The sequence below is a fragment of the Anomaloglossus baeobatrachus genome, chromosome 8 (genome assembly GCF_048569485.1).
Source record: "Anomaloglossus baeobatrachus isolate aAnoBae1 chromosome 8, aAnoBae1.hap1, whole genome shotgun sequence".
NCBI lineage: Eukaryota > Metazoa > Chordata > Amphibia > Anura > Aromobatidae > Anomaloglossus > Anomaloglossus baeobatrachus.
In genome coordinates this window covers 58,910,956-58,930,632 of record NC_134360.1, presented here as the reverse complement: position 1 = coordinate 58,930,632, position 19,677 = coordinate 58,910,956, and positions in this window count along the sequence as shown.

Genomic DNA, 19,677 nt, shown 5'->3' with positions numbered 1-19,677 from the left:
TTTCCCGGGAATGTGTTTCTGTCATTATCCATGAACATTTGGATATGATGAAGCTACCTGTAAAGGGGGTCCCCAAATGTTTGACAACAGATCAGAGAAGCATGCGAGCGAAAACTTCCCGGTCCATTTGTCAGCGTTACTGGACTGATAAGAACTTCCTGGATCGACTGGTCACTGGATGAGACCTGGATTTATTTGTATGCCCCTGAAAACAAGGAGCAGTCAAAAGAGTGGAGGCACAGTGGTTCTCCTCGTCCAAAGAAGTTCAGGTTGCAAAAATCAGACAATAAGGTGATGGCATCTGTGTTCTGGGATAAGGAGGGTGTGCTGTTAGTGGACTACCTTCAAAAGAGTTCCACTATCAATGAGGGTATTACATTGAACTTTTGGACCAAATGAAGGCAGATCTGAAGGCCAAAAGGCACGGCAAACTGTCTAAAGGAATCTTGTTCCTTCAAGACAACGCTTCCGCTCACACTGCACATGCGACCACGGCAAAACTGGCAGAGCTGGGCTTCTAGCTGGTTGACCACCCACCTTATTCACCAGATCTAGCTCCCTCCGGCTATAATCTGTTTCCAAACCTGACGAAACACCTCAAGGGTACCAAATCTCACACCATTTCTGATGCCATGGCTGCTACGGATGCCTGGTTTGAGGCACAAATGAAATCCTTCTTTTTGCTAGGCTTACAGAACTTGGAATACCGATGTAAGAAGTGTATTAACATCAGTGGAGAGTATGTATAAGAAATGTAAAGTTTCATCATCCTATCTCGTTTCTTTCTGGGTAAAGCCAAAGATTTATCAGCAGCCCCTCGTACATTACATATCCTGAGTTATATCCTGTATTATACTGCAGAGCTGCACTCACTGTTCTGCTGTTGCAGTCACTGTGTACATACATTATATTACTTATCCTGTACTGATCCTGAATTACATTTGGTATTATACTCCAGAGCTGCACTCACTATTCTTCTGGTGGAGTCACTGTGCACATACATTACATTACTTATCCTGTACCAATTATGAGTTACCTCCTGTATTATAATCCAGAGCTGCACTCACTATTCTGCTGATGCAGTCACTGTGTACATACATTGCATTACTTATCCTGTACTAATCCTGACTTACATCCTGTATTATACTCCAGAGCTGCACTCACTATTCTGCTGGAAGTCACAGTGTACATACTATTATTATTATTTATTATTATAGCGCCATCAATTCCATGGCGCTTTACATGTGAAAGGGGTATACATAATAGGGACAAGTACAATAATCATAAACAATACAAGACACAGACTGGTACAGCAGGATAGAGGTCCCTGCCCGCGAGGGCTCACAGTCTACAAGCATTACATTACTTATTCTGTACGGATCCTAAGTTACATCCGGTATTATACTCCAGAGCTGCACTCCCTCTTCTGCCAGTGCAGTCACTGTGTACATACATTACATTACTTATCATGTACCGATTATGAGTTACCTCCTGTATTATAGTCCAGAGCTGCACTCACTATTCTGCTGGTGCAGTCACTGTGTTAATACATTACATTACTACTCCTGTACTGATCCTGAGTTACATCCGGTATTATACTCCAGAGCGGCACTCACTATTCTGCTGGTGCAGTCACTGTGTACATACATTACATTACTTATCCTGTACTGATCCTGAGTTACATCCAGAGCTGCACTCACTATTCTGCTGGTGGAGTCACTGTGTATGATGAGCTCACACTATGTAAGCTCCTAATTCTCTAATGATATGATTCCGCCTGTTGTATAATTGTGTGCCGGTTCTGTGATGTAGCCCGTATGGCTGCAGCCCGTGAGACATCAATCGTTTGCAGAAGATGCTGTGTCAGCGGCGCTGGCTGCGGTACTGTCAGGGCGTGAGCGGCCGGAGCAGATGCTGAAGCTGAACTGGAGCAGAGATTTTGACGGATACTGAATGTGCAGCAAACACCCCTGAGACAGCGACAGAAGTGTGGAGCGCCCACACATCCAGCCTTGTAGTTAAATATACCCCCCATCATGGTCCAGCAAAGAACCAATACCACCCCAGCCTCTCCGCTGGATACAATTGTAACAAACCCTCAGCTGTGAGAATATGAGATCAGGAAAGGGTTTTACTGGCAGCAAGCAGAGATCTTGAAAATGGAGAGGAATTGACACACAAAGTATACGATATGTGTCCGGTTGATGGTGGGGTGTTGGACCCCGGTGATGGTGGTCACATAATGCCTCTGATGTGCTGCACTTTATGTCTCCTTCAGATTCTACATTGGAATAACGGCAACATGGGTTTAACCCATTCAGTGCCAGCGCTCCGGATCCTTCCGTCCTCCGCTCCTACGCATTTCCCTTCTTCCAAACTGGCACATCTGCTGCATTGGGAGAAGAGCGGCACAAACATGTTTATGCTCAGCCCGGAGCGGAACATTTTGCTCAGTTCATTGGGACCTTCCTTCGAATCTGGCGTCACCCACTCACAGAGCAAGGCCGCCTGGCACCGGCAGAACCACACGCAATGTGTCTGTGGATGGTATGGAGAGAAGCTGGTGCCAATGGACAGAACTATAATATTCCTCCACTTCCACTCCCCCCCACATGACTTTATTAAAGAGCCAGTAATCAAGGAGCGGCACCCATAGACAATCTCATGACAATTGCTTTGTGTGTCTTTCCCCACTTCAGCCCAGATATATGTGGGTTCAACCCCCTCATACGCAAATGTTCTGACTATTCACTATTGAGCGTAAAGATGGCATCTGACACAAGATCAATCAACCCCAACATGAACAACCTGGGACCTATCACTGAGACGTCTAATTACACTGCAGCTATGATCACACAGGGATTCCCATCACAACGGCTTATTATGACCATTTTGGAAATTCCGCCATAAGGTCCCCTTCACACGTCAGTTTTCTGGTACATGTGGCATCCATACGTGTGATATCATGAATAACACGAGTACCCATCATAACCTATGGTGATCTTCAAATGCCCGTGTTTTCACACAGACCATGTGAACTACACAGAGACATGTCCGTTTATTCCGGCAGCACAGATGACAAGGGCCAATACAAGCTTATGGGTCCTTGTAAAGACATACAGCACACTTATGGCATCCATGTACCATTAGTGTGCTCTCCATCGTCTGTGCGCTCCCCGTGTGCCGTCTCTGTGCTCTCCATGTGCCGTCTCTGTGCTCTCCGTGTGCCGTCTGTGTGCTCTCTGTATGCCACCCGTGTGCTCTCCGTGTGCCATTTGTGTGCTGTCTGTGTGCTCTCTGTGTGTTATCTGTGTGCCATATGTGTGCTCCCCATGTGCCATCTATGTGCGCTCCGTGTGCCATCTGAGTGCTCTCCGTGTGCCATCTGTGTGCACCCCATTTGCTGTCTGAGTGCACTCCGTGTGCCATCTGAATGTTCTGTGTGCTATCTGTGTGCTGTCTGCTCTCCATGTGCCGTCTGTGTGCTATCCGTGTGCCGTCTGTGTGATAACCGTGTGCCATCCATGTGCTCTTTGTGTGCGATCTGAGTGCTCTCCGTGTGCCATCTGTGTGCGTTCTGTATGCCTGTGTGCTCCCCGTGTGCCTCTGTGCGTTCCGTGTGCCATCTGAGTGCTTTTTGTGTGCCATCTGTGTGCTCTCCGTGTGCCATCTGACTGCTATCCGTGTGCCGTCTGTGATCTCAGTGTGGTCTCCGTGTGCTGTCTGTGTGCTATCCGTGCCATCCATGTGCTCTTCGTATGCCATCTGTGTGCGCTCCATGTGCCATCTATGTGCCATCTGTGTGCTCCCCGTGTGCTGTCTGTGTGCACTCGGTGTGCCATCTGAGTACTCTCTGTGTGCCATCTGTGTGCTCCCCATGTGCCATCTGTGTGCTCCCCTTGTGCCATCTGTGTGCTCTCCGTGTGTCGTCTGTGTGCTCTCTATGTGCCATCTGTGTGCACTCCGTGTGCCATCTGAGTGCTCTCTGTGTGTTGTCTGTGTGCTCTCTATGCGCCGTCTGTGTGCTCTCTGTGTGCCGTCTGTGTGCACTTCGTGTGCCATCTGAGTGCTCTCCGTGTGCCGTCTGTGTGCTTTCTGTGTGTCGTCTGTGTGCACTCCGTGTGCCATCTGTGTGCACTCCGTGTGCCATCTGTGTGCTCTCCATGTGCCGTCTGTGTGCTCGCCGTGTGCTGTACATGTTTAACATTTAAAGTGTCGCAGGCGGAGGGGCCGCGCTCGCTACGCTCGGGTCCGCGGCTGCTGCTGCTCGGTGGCTCGAGCGGTGGGCCGGACCCGGGGGACTCGAGCAACACTCCTCGCCCACGAGTGAAAAGGGGGTGGTTTGTTTGGGGAGATAGTCCGTGACGCCACGCACAGGTCGTGGTGATGATGGGCACCACCGCTGCTGGTCCCGGGAGCGATGGTAGGGAGCAGCTAGGATGTTGTCCCCTCCGTGGGTAGGGGTTGGTGATCCCGGGGCCTGGTGGTGATGCGGGGAGGCAGGATGGGTGGGGTGCAGGGTTGCAGGGGCAGCACAGCGCAGTGCCGGATGGCACTGTGGTACTCACTCAGGCACAAATACACAGAGTCTCTGGAAAACCAAACGGCTGGATGGACGGGTCCCGCAGCCGGCTGCAGTGTCTTTGCTCTCCCCGGACAGGTTGATGGTGGCTGTCTTTCCCTGCACCTGTGTAGAATGTGTTGACTCCGATGGTTTCCCAACGGTAGTCCGCTCCCCGGCGTGTATGTACCAGAGGAGCTGGTTTTGCCCGCAGGCGCTGGCCCTTGGATTTCTAGCCTATGGCGGTGGCTGTGTATCCTCACAGTGTGGACTGTTGCCTTCTGTCGGGTCTTGGGTGTTAGGAAACCCCTGAGGTTCTGGTCACTCTCGGATTTGACCGTTGTCGGCGTCTCCAAGCCTAGTCGGGGTCCGATGGCCCTGCCTTTGTGCTTAGCTTCACTCCGCTCCCCGGTTCGGTACTGGCGGGCGACCGCCCGACCCCGGTCCTACGGTTCCGCAGAGGTCCACTAACTCCTGCAGACGGCCACCACCGTCTGCCGACCTTGCTGACAGTGCCTGGGCTCCTACCCAGAGACTAGCAGTTTCTCCACTCCGAACTCCAACTCCTCACTCCACTTCCACTGAACTCTACGGCTAGTTTCACACCTGCGTTGAACGGGATCCGTAGCATTGCATTGTGTGACGCATGCAATGGAAGCGTTGCATATAGTAGCACAACGCATGCTACAGATCGTACAAAATAACGCAGTCCGTTGTAGTTTTTTTTTCCTTGACTTTACACATCTGAGCATGCGCAGTTGTGTAAAGTCAGGTGCGTTAACGGAATCCGTCAAATGACGCAATCTAACGGAATCCGCCACCATAGGCGTCCATTATAAAAACAACGGACGCCTAACGGATTCCTGCAGATTGCGTTTTTTTGACACTCCGCCAAGCGCAGAAAAACGTTACATGCTGCGTTCCATCCGCCCGACGCAGCGTCAAAATAACGACGCTGCGTCGTCCAGCGGATGCAACGCAGACACTTGCGTTACAGTGCGTCGTCCATACAAGTCTATGGAGAATAGCGCAGTGCGTTAACGGACTGCGCTATTCTCCATAGTGACGGACTGCGCTGAACGCAAGTGTGAAACTAGCCTAACTGACTGCTTTTCCTGCCTCCAGGCCTGTGAACTACTCTGGCTCCACCCCACCTGGTGTGGACATCAGGCCCTGGAGGTAGGCAACAAGGGTTTTGTTTGACTGGTGTTAACTATCCAGGGGCGAGGGTGTGTGTGGTGTCATGTCTGTGACTAACTGGCTAGTCCAGGGTGTCACAAAAGCATAGGAGAAGGTGTGTAATGTCACTTTCTATATAAAACACGGATAACACATGGATGACACATTTTTAAAATGTTCATACTGATGGGTGATTAATGATAAAAATGATGGTCAAAATGGACCGGGCCACACATACATGTTTTTTATATGGAGGTGAGTATGGGGTCTACCTCACGGTTGATGAAGCTGCCGATGTCCAGGCTGCGCTCACAGATATTATGAGGGCACGACCCGTCTCACACATCGGTGCGCCCCGCTGTCTGTTATACTGGACCTATAGTGCTCAAGTGAAATGTTTTTCTGTAAACATGAAGGACTTTTGTTTTTTTTTTTAACAGTCTCCTGGAGTGTGCCCTTGATATACCATCACACAGCAGATGAGTCAGGTTCATGTGACGTGACATCCAGGGTGGTATGGCTGCGAGTCAGCAGAAGAGATGATGAAGACCACTGCCAGAGATCTGTGCACATCTGTAGGAGAGTGCCACATGTCCTAACTACAGAAGTGCCACATATGAAGATGGACCATCCAGGTGTTAAGACCTCAGTAGTGGCACTCACTGAGCAGAGCTGTGCAGTCTGTGAGGTGTTGGTGTGCCGTGTATGTGGCGTAGGGTGCAGTCTGTGTAGTGATGGGGTGCAATCTGTATGGTGTTGGGGTGTACGCTGTTTGGAGTTGGAGTGCTGTTTGTACGTTGATGGGGCTGCAGTGTGCGCCATGTTGGGGTTGCACTCTGTGCGGTATTAGGGTGAAGCTTGTACGGTGTTAGGGTGCACGCTACGTGGTGATGTTGTGCAAGTTGTGTGGTGTTGGGGTGTACGCTGTTTGGCGTTAGGTGCTGTTTGTACAGTGTTGAGGTGCACTCTGCGCCATGTTGGGGTTGCACTCTGTGCGGTATTAGGGTGCAGCTTGTACGGTGTTAGGGTGCACACTGTGCAGTGATGGGGTTCAGGCTATGCACTGTTGGGGTGCTTCCCCTCTGCACTAACCCAGTAACATCCCTATGACAACACATAGTGAAGGACGCACGTAGACGCCACTCACGGTGCACAATACACGGAATCATCATTCACAATGTGAAGGCCACGGAGAGAATAGAGAGGCACTACACCCAGCACTGCGCCCATTAACCTGCTGTATGCCTGCCGCCCTCCCTCACACCACAGTACGACAACCACTTACTCAGCTACCAGGGACAGCAGGGGTTAACACAGCCATGTTGATAGGGGATAGGTGCTAGAGGTGGAGGAGTGATATATACTGGGGCGGAGGGGCGATATATACATGGGGAGAGGGAGAAAGGGGGCACTGTACCAGCTGGAACAAAGGGATTTCAAAGGGTAGAGATGAATAGCGGCAAAATAAAGAACTGATGAAATCAGGGAGGATGATGGGAAGAGAGGATGATGGGGAGAGAAAAAAAAGATAGGGGCAGAGGATGATGGTTAAAAGGATGATGGTACAGAGACTACTGAGGGAGAGGATGATAGGAACGGAGCATGACGGTAAAGGATGGTATTGGAGGCAAGGATGATGAGGAGAGGACACATCATGAAGAAGGGGCCTAGCTGCACACGCACATATGACACTTCTCCTGTGGCTCCATGACATGATCACAACTGAATGAAAGGATCTTAGTTGATTTTGTTAACAATATATCAATTGCTCACGGCGACTTCCATAGTGGGCCCATGACCTATAGGCTGCAGCACCAGCAAGGGCAAGACCCAGGTGCCCAACAGGACTCATGCTGCCGGGCAAAGGTCCTACAGCTCTGGGCCACAGTATCCCAAACACAGCAGCCCACAGACACAGTGCACCATAGGCACATTGCCCCAAATACAGCATCCCACAGACATATCGCCCCACACATAGAGCACCCTATAGACTCAGCACCAACACAAGTGACCTCAATTCAGAAATTCTGCATCCATGTGCTCCTTCCAACTTTTTCCAAGTTTGTTGTGTAGAGGTTGTGACATCAAGCCACTTGTGTTGGTGCCAAGTCTGTGGGTTGATGAGTCTGTGGTGCACTGGTACAGTGTCGGTCCATCTCATATCTCTATCTATCTATCTATCTATCTATCTTATCTCTTTATCCCTATATCCTATCTATCTATCTATCTATCTCTCTATCTATCTATCTATCTATCTATCTATCTATCTATCTATCTATCTATCCCTTATTCTATCTATCTATCCCTCTATCTATCTATACCTCTATCTATCTATACCTCTATCTATACCTCTATCTATCCCTCTATCTATCTATCCCTCTATCTATCTATCTATCTATCTATCCCTCTATCTATCTATCTATCTATCTATCTATCTATCTATCTATCCCTCTATCTATCTATCTATCTATCTATCTATCTATCTATCTATCTATCCCTCTATCTATCTATCTATCCCTTATTCTATCTATCTATCCCTCTATCTATCTATACCTCTATCTATACCTCTATCTATCCCTCTATCTATCCCTCTATCTATCTATCTATCTATCTATCTATCCCTCTATCTATCTATCCCTCTATCTATCTATCTATCCCTCTATCTATCTATCTATCTATCTATCTATCTATCTATCTATCTATCTATCTATCTATCTATCCCTCTATCTATCTATCTATCCCTCTATCTATCTATCTATCTATCTATCTATCCCTCTATCTATCCCCCTATCTATCCCTCAATCTATATATCTATCCCTCTATCTATCTATATATCTATCTATCCCTCTATCTCTTTATCCTATCTATCCCTCTATCGATCTCTCTATCTATCTATCCCTCTATCTATCTATCCCTCTATCTATCTATCTATCCCTCTATCTATCTATCTATCTATCTATCCCTCTATCTATCCCCCTATCTATCCCTCTATCTATCTATCTATCTATCTATCTATCTATCCCTCTATCTATCTATCTATCCCTCTATCTCTTTATCCTATCTATCCCTCTATCGATCCCTCTATCTATCTATCCCTCTATCTATCTATCCATCTATCTATCTATCTATCTATCTATCTATCTATCTATCTATCCCTCTATTTCTTTATCCTATCTATCTATCTATCCCTCTATCTATCTATCTATCTATCTATCTATCTATCTATCTATCTATCTATCTATCCCTCTATCTATCTATCCCTCTATCTATCCCTCTATCTATCTATCCCTCTATCTATCTATCTATCTATCTACCCATCTATCTATCTATCTATCTATCTATCTATCTATCTATCTATCTATGTATCTATCCTATCTCCTTATCCCTTTATCCCTCTATCTATCTATCCCTCTATCTATCCCTCTATCTATCCCTCTATCTCTTTATCCTTCTATCTATCTATCTATCTATCTATCTATCCCTCTATCTATCTAGCTCTATCTCTCTCTATCTATCTATGTCTATCTCTCTATCTATCTATGTCAAATCAAATCAAATCAAATCAAATAGGCTTTATTGGCAGGCCCAAAAAACTATTAGCATTGCCAAAGCAAAAAAAGAAGTGTGAAAGGGGAGTGGGTTAGGGCTGTGGGGATGGGGTGTTGGGGCCACAATTTAGGGAGTGATGGCCCATTTGGAGGTCTTTAGTACCCCTCATCTTATGACATGTGGTGACATATTGGGCGGCGATCTCCACCATTGAGTCCTCTTCCCCCAGTAGGATGCGGAGTTTCCTCTCCTCGTCTATGGATGGAAAGTTCGGGGTATGAGCGGTACGTTTCTGGAAGTGGGAGGCCCTCACTGCTGAGTATTTGTCACAGTGCAGCAGGAAATGCGTCTCGTCCTCCAGAGCCCCCTGCTGGCAGTGCTGGCACAGTCTGTTCTCTCGCGGCTTGTATGTCTGTCGGTGCCGCCCTGTTTCCACCTCTAGGCTGTGGGCACTCAGTCTGTACAGGCTAAGTGTCTGCCTGTCTTTGGGGTGGCGTAACCTTTGCAGATATGGGGCCAGAGTGTAGTCCCTCCGCAGTGACCGGTAGATGGTGAGTTTCTGGGAGTTCTCTAATTCACTCTTCCAATCCTCGATGTATTGCTTCTTGCAATACAGGTTTTGCACCTTTTTTTTAACACGGGGTGCAGCCGGGCCTCTTAATACGGCCGTGCATAGTGGAGTCTCTGTCCCTTGTGTGCTGCAGTGAGTAGTGTCCGGGTAACCCGCCTAACCTAATAGTAAGGGCGTGATAATAGGTTGGTGGCTGGATACCATGCGCATACAAGTGTGAACAGTGCCCTATGCGCGCCACTAGTGTGCAATTTACCTTGCACCTGTGAAGTGTCCATCATGTTGAGAGGCTTGTCTGCATCCTGTTGGTGCATTAGATGTGTTGGCCTGGGCTGACTGGACTGGTTGCCCTCTTTTTTGCTGTGAGTATATTAAATTTTGGAGGAGTTTTTATATTCTCTTTCTGTTGCTATTTTTTGATATTCATTGCCTATCTCTCTCTCTCTATCTATCTCTATCTATCTATGTCTATCTCTCTCGCTCTATCTATCTATCTCAATCTATCTAGTGTCGTATGTTGAAGCTCATCAGGCTCCAAAGTGCCAAAGGGCACCTACATTTTACAGCTCCTTATTAAAAATATTCTTCTCATACGACCCCTAGGTGCCAGTGTCCAGGTGATCGTCTTCACCACGTTAACCCTTGTACCACTTTCTACATTTCTGATTGGAGATATTGTTCACCATTAATAACTCTGGCCTCCACAGCTGCACTCCTTGCGGTTCCTCCACTTGTCATTGCTCCAGTTTGCGGGGCCCAGCCTCTGGAAGCTGAGGGGTTAATGATGCTTCTGCACTTGTCTGAGGACCGGACTGCCATGGATGGGTTGCCGTGGCAACGGCCAAAAGCACTTTATACAAACATAATTCATTAACAGAGGAACATGGAGATCCGGAAACTGCTGAGCGTCTGTGCACGGAAGCAAACCATATAACAGCGGCAATAATGGCCGATTACCCCAAAATAGGGATGCCAAACATGCGGCCATGCGTACGCACAAGGCGCAATCATCACTAGTCCAGACGTAAAGCAAAGAATCTGCCGCAAAGTCAGAAAATATGTCGTAGAAACGGTTCCCAGAGTATGAGATCTGCGTTATGTCAACGCTGATTACAGGAGAAAACACAGCAATCTACGTATCATTGCACCGAGACTCCGCCTGCAGCGACTGAAGAAAGCCCCTACTACCACCACCCTGATATCTATGCGGGGCCCCCCATATCCGCACAGAGTGGCTGTATGGGTTATGGTCCAGTATTAATTCGAGGATTTGTCTCTTGTGTTCATGACACTGTGGTTTTCACAGAGAAGCCACCACAATGAGCACCAGAGGCACTCTCAGCCCATTCTTCGCCCCGTTTCGGCCCACTCATCTCGTCTTCCAGCTGAATCCCCCTCACTCCCTCCTGCAGGTTAAATGAACTCACAAATCTCAATTAGTGAAAACATTTGCAAATCTTGTAAATTATTCAGATCACACAAAATGATTTCCATACAAGCGCGGAAGGAAGCGGCGATCCTGAGGGGAATGTTACACCAAGTGCCTGTACCATGTTTACATAGCGGAGACGCCGGGAGCGGAGCAGGACCGCCGCGCTGCCCCATCCGGATTCATCATACAGTCACCACACAGGACACGGAGCGGAAGATGGAGATCTGATGAGACGCATGAACACCGCAATCAGATTGGCATGAATGACTGAGATCGGTGCAACATTCAGAATCTGACAAACCGCTAAACGCAACATCAACCATGATGTGATGATACAGAGTATGCTGAGCGACATCCATGATGTGATGATACATAGTATGCGGAGTAATATCCATGATGTGATGATACATAGTATGCTGAGCGACATCCATGATGTGATGATACATAGTATGCGGAGTAATATCCATGATGTGATGATACATAGTATGCTGAGCGACATCCATGATGTGATGATACATAGTATGCTGAGCGACATCCATGATGTGATGATACATAGTATGCGGAGTAATATCCATGATGTGATGATACATAGTATGCTGAGCGACATCCATGATGTGATGATACATAGTATGCGGAGCGACATCCATGATGTGATGATACATAGTATGCTGAGCGACATCCATGATGTGCTGATACATAGTATGAGGAGCGACATCCATGATGTGATGATACATAGTATGAGGAGCGACATCCATGATGTGATGATACATAGTATGAGGAGCGACATCCATGATGTGATGATACATAGTATGAGGAGCGACATCCATGATGTGCTGATACATAGTATGCGGAGTAATATCCATGATGTGATGATACATAGTATGAGGAGCGACATCCATGATGTGATGATACATAGTATGAGGAGCGACATCCATGATGTGATGATACGTAGTATACTGAGCGACATCTATGATGTGCTGATACATAGTATGAGGAGCGACATCCATGATGTGATGATACATAGTATGCTGAGCGACATCCATGATGTGCTGATACATAGTATGAGGAGCGACATCCATGATGTGATGATACATAGTATGAGGAGCGACATCCATGATGTGATGATACATAGTATGAGGAGCGACATCCATGATGTGATGATACATAGTATGCTGAGCGACATCCATGATGTGATGATACATAGTATGAGGAGCGACATCCATGATGTGATGATACATAGTATGCGGAGTAATATCCATGATGTGATGATACATAGTATGAGGAGCGACATCCATGATGTGCTGATACATAGTATGAGGAGCGACATCCATGATGTGATGATACATAGTATGCTGAGCAACATCCATGATGTGATGATACATAGTATGCGGAGCGACATCCATGATGTGATGATACATAGTATGCTGAGCGACATCCATGATGTGATGATACATAGTATGCTGAGCAACATCCATGATGTGATGATACATAGTATGCTGAGCGACATCCATGATGTGCTGATACATAGTATGAGGAGCGACATCTATGATGTGCTGATACATAGTATGAGGAGCGACATCCATGATGTGATGATACATAGTATGCGGAGCGACATACATGATGTGATGATACATAGTATGCGGAGCGACATCCATGATGTGATGATACGTAGTATGAGGAGCGACATCCATGATGTGCTGATACATAGTATGAGGAGCGACATCCATGATGTGCTGATACATAGTATGCGGAGTAATATCCATGATGTGATGATATATAGTATGCGGAGCGACATCCATGATGTGATGATACATAGTATGCTGAGCGACATCCATGATGTGATGATACGTAGTATGAGGAGCGACATCCATGATGTGATGATACATAGTATGCGGAGTAATATCCATGATGTGATGATACATAGTATGAGGAGCGACATCCATGATGTGCTGATACATAGTATGCGGAGTAATATCCATGATGTGATGATACATAGTATGCGGAGCGACATCCATGATGTGATGATACATAGTATGAGGAGTAATATCCATGATGTGCTGATACATAGTATGAGGAGCGACATCTATGATGTGATGATACATAGTATGCTGAGCGACATCCATGATGTGCTGATACATAGTATGAGGAGCGACATCCATGATGTGCTGATACATAGTATGCGGAGTAATATCCATGATGTGCTGATACATAGTATGCTGAGCAACATCCATGATGTGATGATACATAGTATGCTGAGCGACATCCATGATGTGATGATACATAGTATGCTGAGCGACATCCATGATGTGATGATACATAGTACGAGGAGCGAAATCCATGATGTGATGATACATAGTACGAGGAGCGACATCCATGATGTGCTGATACATAGTATGCGGAGTAATATCCATGATGTGATGATACATAGTACGAGGAGCGACATCCATGATGTGATGATACATAGTATGAGGAGCGACATCCATGATGTGATGATACATAGTACGAGGAGCGACATCCATGATGTGATGATACATAGTACAAGGAGCGACATCCATGATGTGATGATACATAGTATGAGGAGCGACATCCATGATGTGATGATACATAGTATGCTGAGCGACATCCATGATGTGATGATACATAGTATGAGGAGCGACATCCATGATGTGCTGATACATAGTATGCGGAGCGACATCCATGATGTGATGATACATAGTATGCTGAGCGACATCCATGATGTGATGATACATAGTACGAGGAGCGACATCCATGATGTGCTGATACATAGTATGCGGAGCGACATCCATGATGTGATGATACATAGTATGCTGAGCGACATCCATGATGTGATGATACATAGTACGAGGAGCGACATCCATGATGTGATGATACATAGTATGCGGAGCGACATCCATGATGTGATGATACATAGTATGCTGAGCGACATCCATGATGTGATGATACATAGTATGCTGAGCAACATCCATGATGTGATGATACATAGTATGCTGAGCGACATCCATGATGTGATGATACATAGTACGAGGAGCGACATCCATGATGTGATGATACATAGTACAAGGAGCGACATCCATGATGTGATGATACATAGTATGCGGAGTAATATCCATGATGTGATGATACATAGTATGCTGAGCGACATCCATGATGTGATGATACATAGTATGAGGAGCGACATCCATGATGTGCTGATACATAGTATGCGGAGCGACATCCATGATGTGATGATACATAGTATGCTGAGCGACATCCATGATGTGATGATACATAGTACGAGGAGCGACATCCATGATGTGCTGATACATAGTATGAGGAGCGACATCCATGATGTGATGATACATAGTATGCTGAGCGACATCCATGATGTGATGATACATAGTATGCTGAGCGACATCCATGATGTGATGATACATAGTATGCGGAGCGACATCCATGATGTGATGATACATAGTATGCTGAGCGACATCCATGATGTGATGATACATAGTATGCTGAGCGACATCCATGATGTGATGATACATAGTATGCGGAGTAATATCCATGATGTGATGATACATAGTATGCTGAGCGACATCCATGATGTGATGATACATAGTATGCGGAGCGACATCCATGATGTGATGATACATAGTATGTTGTGTGACATCCATGATGTGATGATACATAGTATGCTGAGCGACATCCATGATGTGCTGATACATAGTATGAGGAGCGACATCCATGATGTGATGATACATAGTATGAGGAGCGACATCCATGATGTGATGATACATAGTATGAGGAGCGACATCCATGATGTGATGATACATAGTATGAGGAGCGACATCCATGATGTGCTGATACATAGTATGCGGAGTAATATCCATGATGTGATGATACATAGTATGAGGAGCGACATCCATGATGTGATGATACATAGTATGAGGAGCGACATCCATGATGTGATGATACATAGTATGAGGAGCGACATCCATGATGTGATGATACATAGTATGCGGAGTAATATCCATGATGTGATGATACATAGTATGAGGAGCGACATCCATGATGTGATGATACATAGTATGAGGAGCGACATCCATGATGTGCTGATACATAGTATGAGGAGCGACATCCATGATGTGATGATACGTAGTATGAGGAGCGACATCCATGATGTGATGATACATAGTATGAGGAGCGACATCCATGATGTGCTGATACATAGTATGAGGAGCGACATCCATGATGTGATGATACATAGTATGCTGAGCGACATCCATGATGTGCTGATACATAGTATGAGGAGCGACATCCATGATGTGATGATACATAGTATGAGGAGCGACATCCATGATGTGATGATACATAGTATGAGGAGCGACATCCATGATGTGATGATACATAGTATGAGGAGCGACATCCATGATGTGATGATACATAGTATGCGGAGTAATATCCATGATGTGATGATACATAGTATGAGGAGCGACATCCATGATGTGATGATACATAGTATGCTGAGCAACATCCATGATGTGATGATACATAGTATGCGGAGCGACATCCATGATGTGATGATACATAGTATGCTGAGCGACATCCATGATGTGATGATACATAGTATGCTGAGCGACATCCATGATGTGATGATACATAGTATGCTGAGCAACATCCATGATGTGATGATACATAGTATGAGGAGCGACATCTATGATGTGCTGATACATAGTATGAGGAGCGACATCCATGATGTGATGATACATAGTATGCTGAGCGACATCCATGATGTGATGATACATAGTATGCGGAGCGACATACATGATGTGATGATACATAGTATGCGGAGCGACATCCATGATGTGATGATACGTAGTATGAGGAGCGACATCCATGATGTGCTGATACATAGTATGAGGAGCGACATCCATGATGTGATGATACATAGTATGCTGAGCGACATCCATGATGTGATGATACATAGTATGCGGAGTAATATCCATGATGTGATGATACATAGTATGAGGAGCGACATCCATGATGTGCTGATACATAGTATGCGGAGTAATATCCATGATGTGATGATACATAGTATGCGGAGCGACATCCATGATGTGATGATACATAGTATGAGGAGTAATATCCATGATGTGCTGATACATAGTATGAGGAGCGACATCTATGATGTGATGATACATAGTATGCTGAGCGACATCCATGATGTGATGATACATAGTACGAGGAGCGAAATCCATGATGTGATGATACATAGTACGAGGAGCGACATCCATGATGTGATGATACATAGTATGCTGAGCGACATCCATGATGTGATGATACATAGTACGAGGAGCGAAATCCATGATGTGATGATACATAGTACGAGGAGCGACATCCATGATGTGCTGATACATAGTATGCTGAGCAACATCCATGATGTGCTGATACATATTATGCGGAGTAATATCCATGATGTGATGATACATAGTACGAGGAGCGACATCCATGATGTGATGATACATAGTATGAGGAGCGACATCCATGATGTGATGATACATAGTACGAGGAGCGACATCCATGATGTGATGATACATAGTACAAGGAGCGACATCCATGATGTGATGATACATAGTATGAGGAGCGACATCCATGATGTGATGATACATAGTATGCTGAGCGACATCCATGATGTGATGATACATAGTATGAGGAGCGACATCCATGATGTGATGATACATAGTATGCTGAGCGACATCCATGATGTGATGATACATAGTATGCTGAGCGACATCCATGATGTGATGATACATAGTATGCGGAGCGACATCCATGATGTGATGATACATAGTATGCTGAGCGACATCCATGATGTGATGATACATAGTATGCTGAGCGACATCCATGATGTGATGATACATAGTATGCGGAGTAATATCCATGATGTGATGATACATAGTATGCTGAGCGACATCCATGATGTGATGATACATAGTATGCGGAGCGACATCCATGATGTGATGATACAGAGTATGCTGAGCGACATCCATGATGTGCTGATACATAGTATGAGGAGCGACATCCATGATGTGATGATACATAGTATGAGGAGCGACATCCATGATGTGATGATACATAGTATGAGGAGCGACATCCATGATGTGATGATACATAGTATGAGGAGCGACATCCATGATGTGCTGATACATAGTATGCGGAGTAATATCCATGATGTGATGATACATAGTATGAGGAGCGACATCCATGATGTGATGATACATAGTATGAGGAGCGACATCCATGATGTGATGATACATAGTATGAGGAGCGACATCCATGATGTGATGATACATAGTATGCGGAGTAATATCCATGATGTGATGATACATAGTATGAGGAGCGACATCCATGATGTGATGATACATAGTATGAGGAGCGACATCCATGATGTGCTGATACATAGTATGAGGAGCGACATCCATGATGTGATGATACGTAGTATGAGGAGCGACATCCATGATGTGATGATACATAGTATGAGGAGCGACATCCATGATGTGCTGATACATAGTATGAGGAGCGACATCCATGATGTGATGATACATAGTATGCTGAGCGACATCCATGATGTGCTGATACATAGTATGAGGAGCGACATCCATGATGTGATGATACATAGTATGAGGAGCGACATCCATGATGTGATGATACATAGTATGAGGAGCGACATCCATGATGTGATGATACATAGTATGCGGAGTAATATCCATGATGTGATGATACATAGTATGAGGAGCGACATCCATGATGTGCTGATACATAGTATGAGGAGCGACATCCATGATGTGATGATACATAGTATGCTGAGCAACATCCATGATGTGATGATACATAGTATGCGGAGCGACATCCATGATGTGATGATACATAGTATGCTGAGCGACATCCATGATGTGATGATACATAGTATGCTGAGCGACATCCATGATGTGATGATACATAGTATGCTGAGCAACATCCATGATGTGATGATACATAGTATGCTGAGCGACATCCATGATGTGCTGATACATAGTATGAGGAGCGACATCTATGATGTGCTGATACATAGTATGAGGAGCGACATCCATGATGTGATGATACATAGTATGCTGAGCGACATCCATGATGTGATGATACATAGTATGCGGAGCGACATACATGATGTGATGATACATAGTATGCGGAGCGACATCCATGATGTGATGATACGTAGTATGAGGAGCGACATCCATGATGTGCTGATACATAGTATGAGGAGCGACATCCATGATGTGATGATACATAGTATGCTGAGCGACATCCATGATGTGATGATACATAGTATGCGGAGTAATATCCATGATGTGATGATACATAGTATGAGGAGCGACATCCATGATGTGCTGATACATAGTATGCGGAGTAATATCCATGATGTGATGATACATAGTATGCGGAGCGACATCCATGATGTGATGATACATAGTATGAGGAGTAATATCCATGATGTGCTGATACATAGTATGAGGAGCGACATCTATGATGTGATGATACATAGTATGCTGAGCGACATCCATGATGTGATGATACATAGTACGAGGAGCGAAATCCATGATGTGATGATACATAGTACGAGGAGCGACATCCATGATGTGATGATACATAGTATGCTGAGCGACATCCATGATGTGATGATACATAGTACGAGGAGCGAAATCCATGATGTGATGATACATAGTACGAGGAGCGACATCCATGATGTGCTGATACATAGTATGCTGAGCAACATCCATGATGTGCTGATACATATTATGCGGAGTAATATCCATGATGTGATGATACATAGTACGAGGAGCGACATCCATGATGTGATGATACATAGTACGAGGAGCGACATCCATGATGTGATGATACATAGTACAAGGAGCGACATCCATGATGTGATGATACATAGTATGAGGAGCGACATCCATGATGTGATGATACATAGTATGCTGAGCGACATCCATGATGTGATGATACATAGTATGAGGAGCGACATCCATGATGTGCTGATACATAGTATGCGGAGCGACATCCATGATGTGATGATACATAGTATGCTGAGCGACATCCATGATGTGATGATACATAGTACGAGGAGCGACATCCATGATGTGCTGATACATAGTATGCGGAGCGACATCCATGATGTGATGATACATAGTACGAGGAGCGACATCCATGATGTGATGATACATAGTATGCGGAGCGACATCCATGATGTGATGATACATAGTATGCTGAGCGACATCCATGATGTGATGATACATAGTATGCTGAGCGACATCCATGATGTGATGATACATAGTATGCTGAGCAACATCC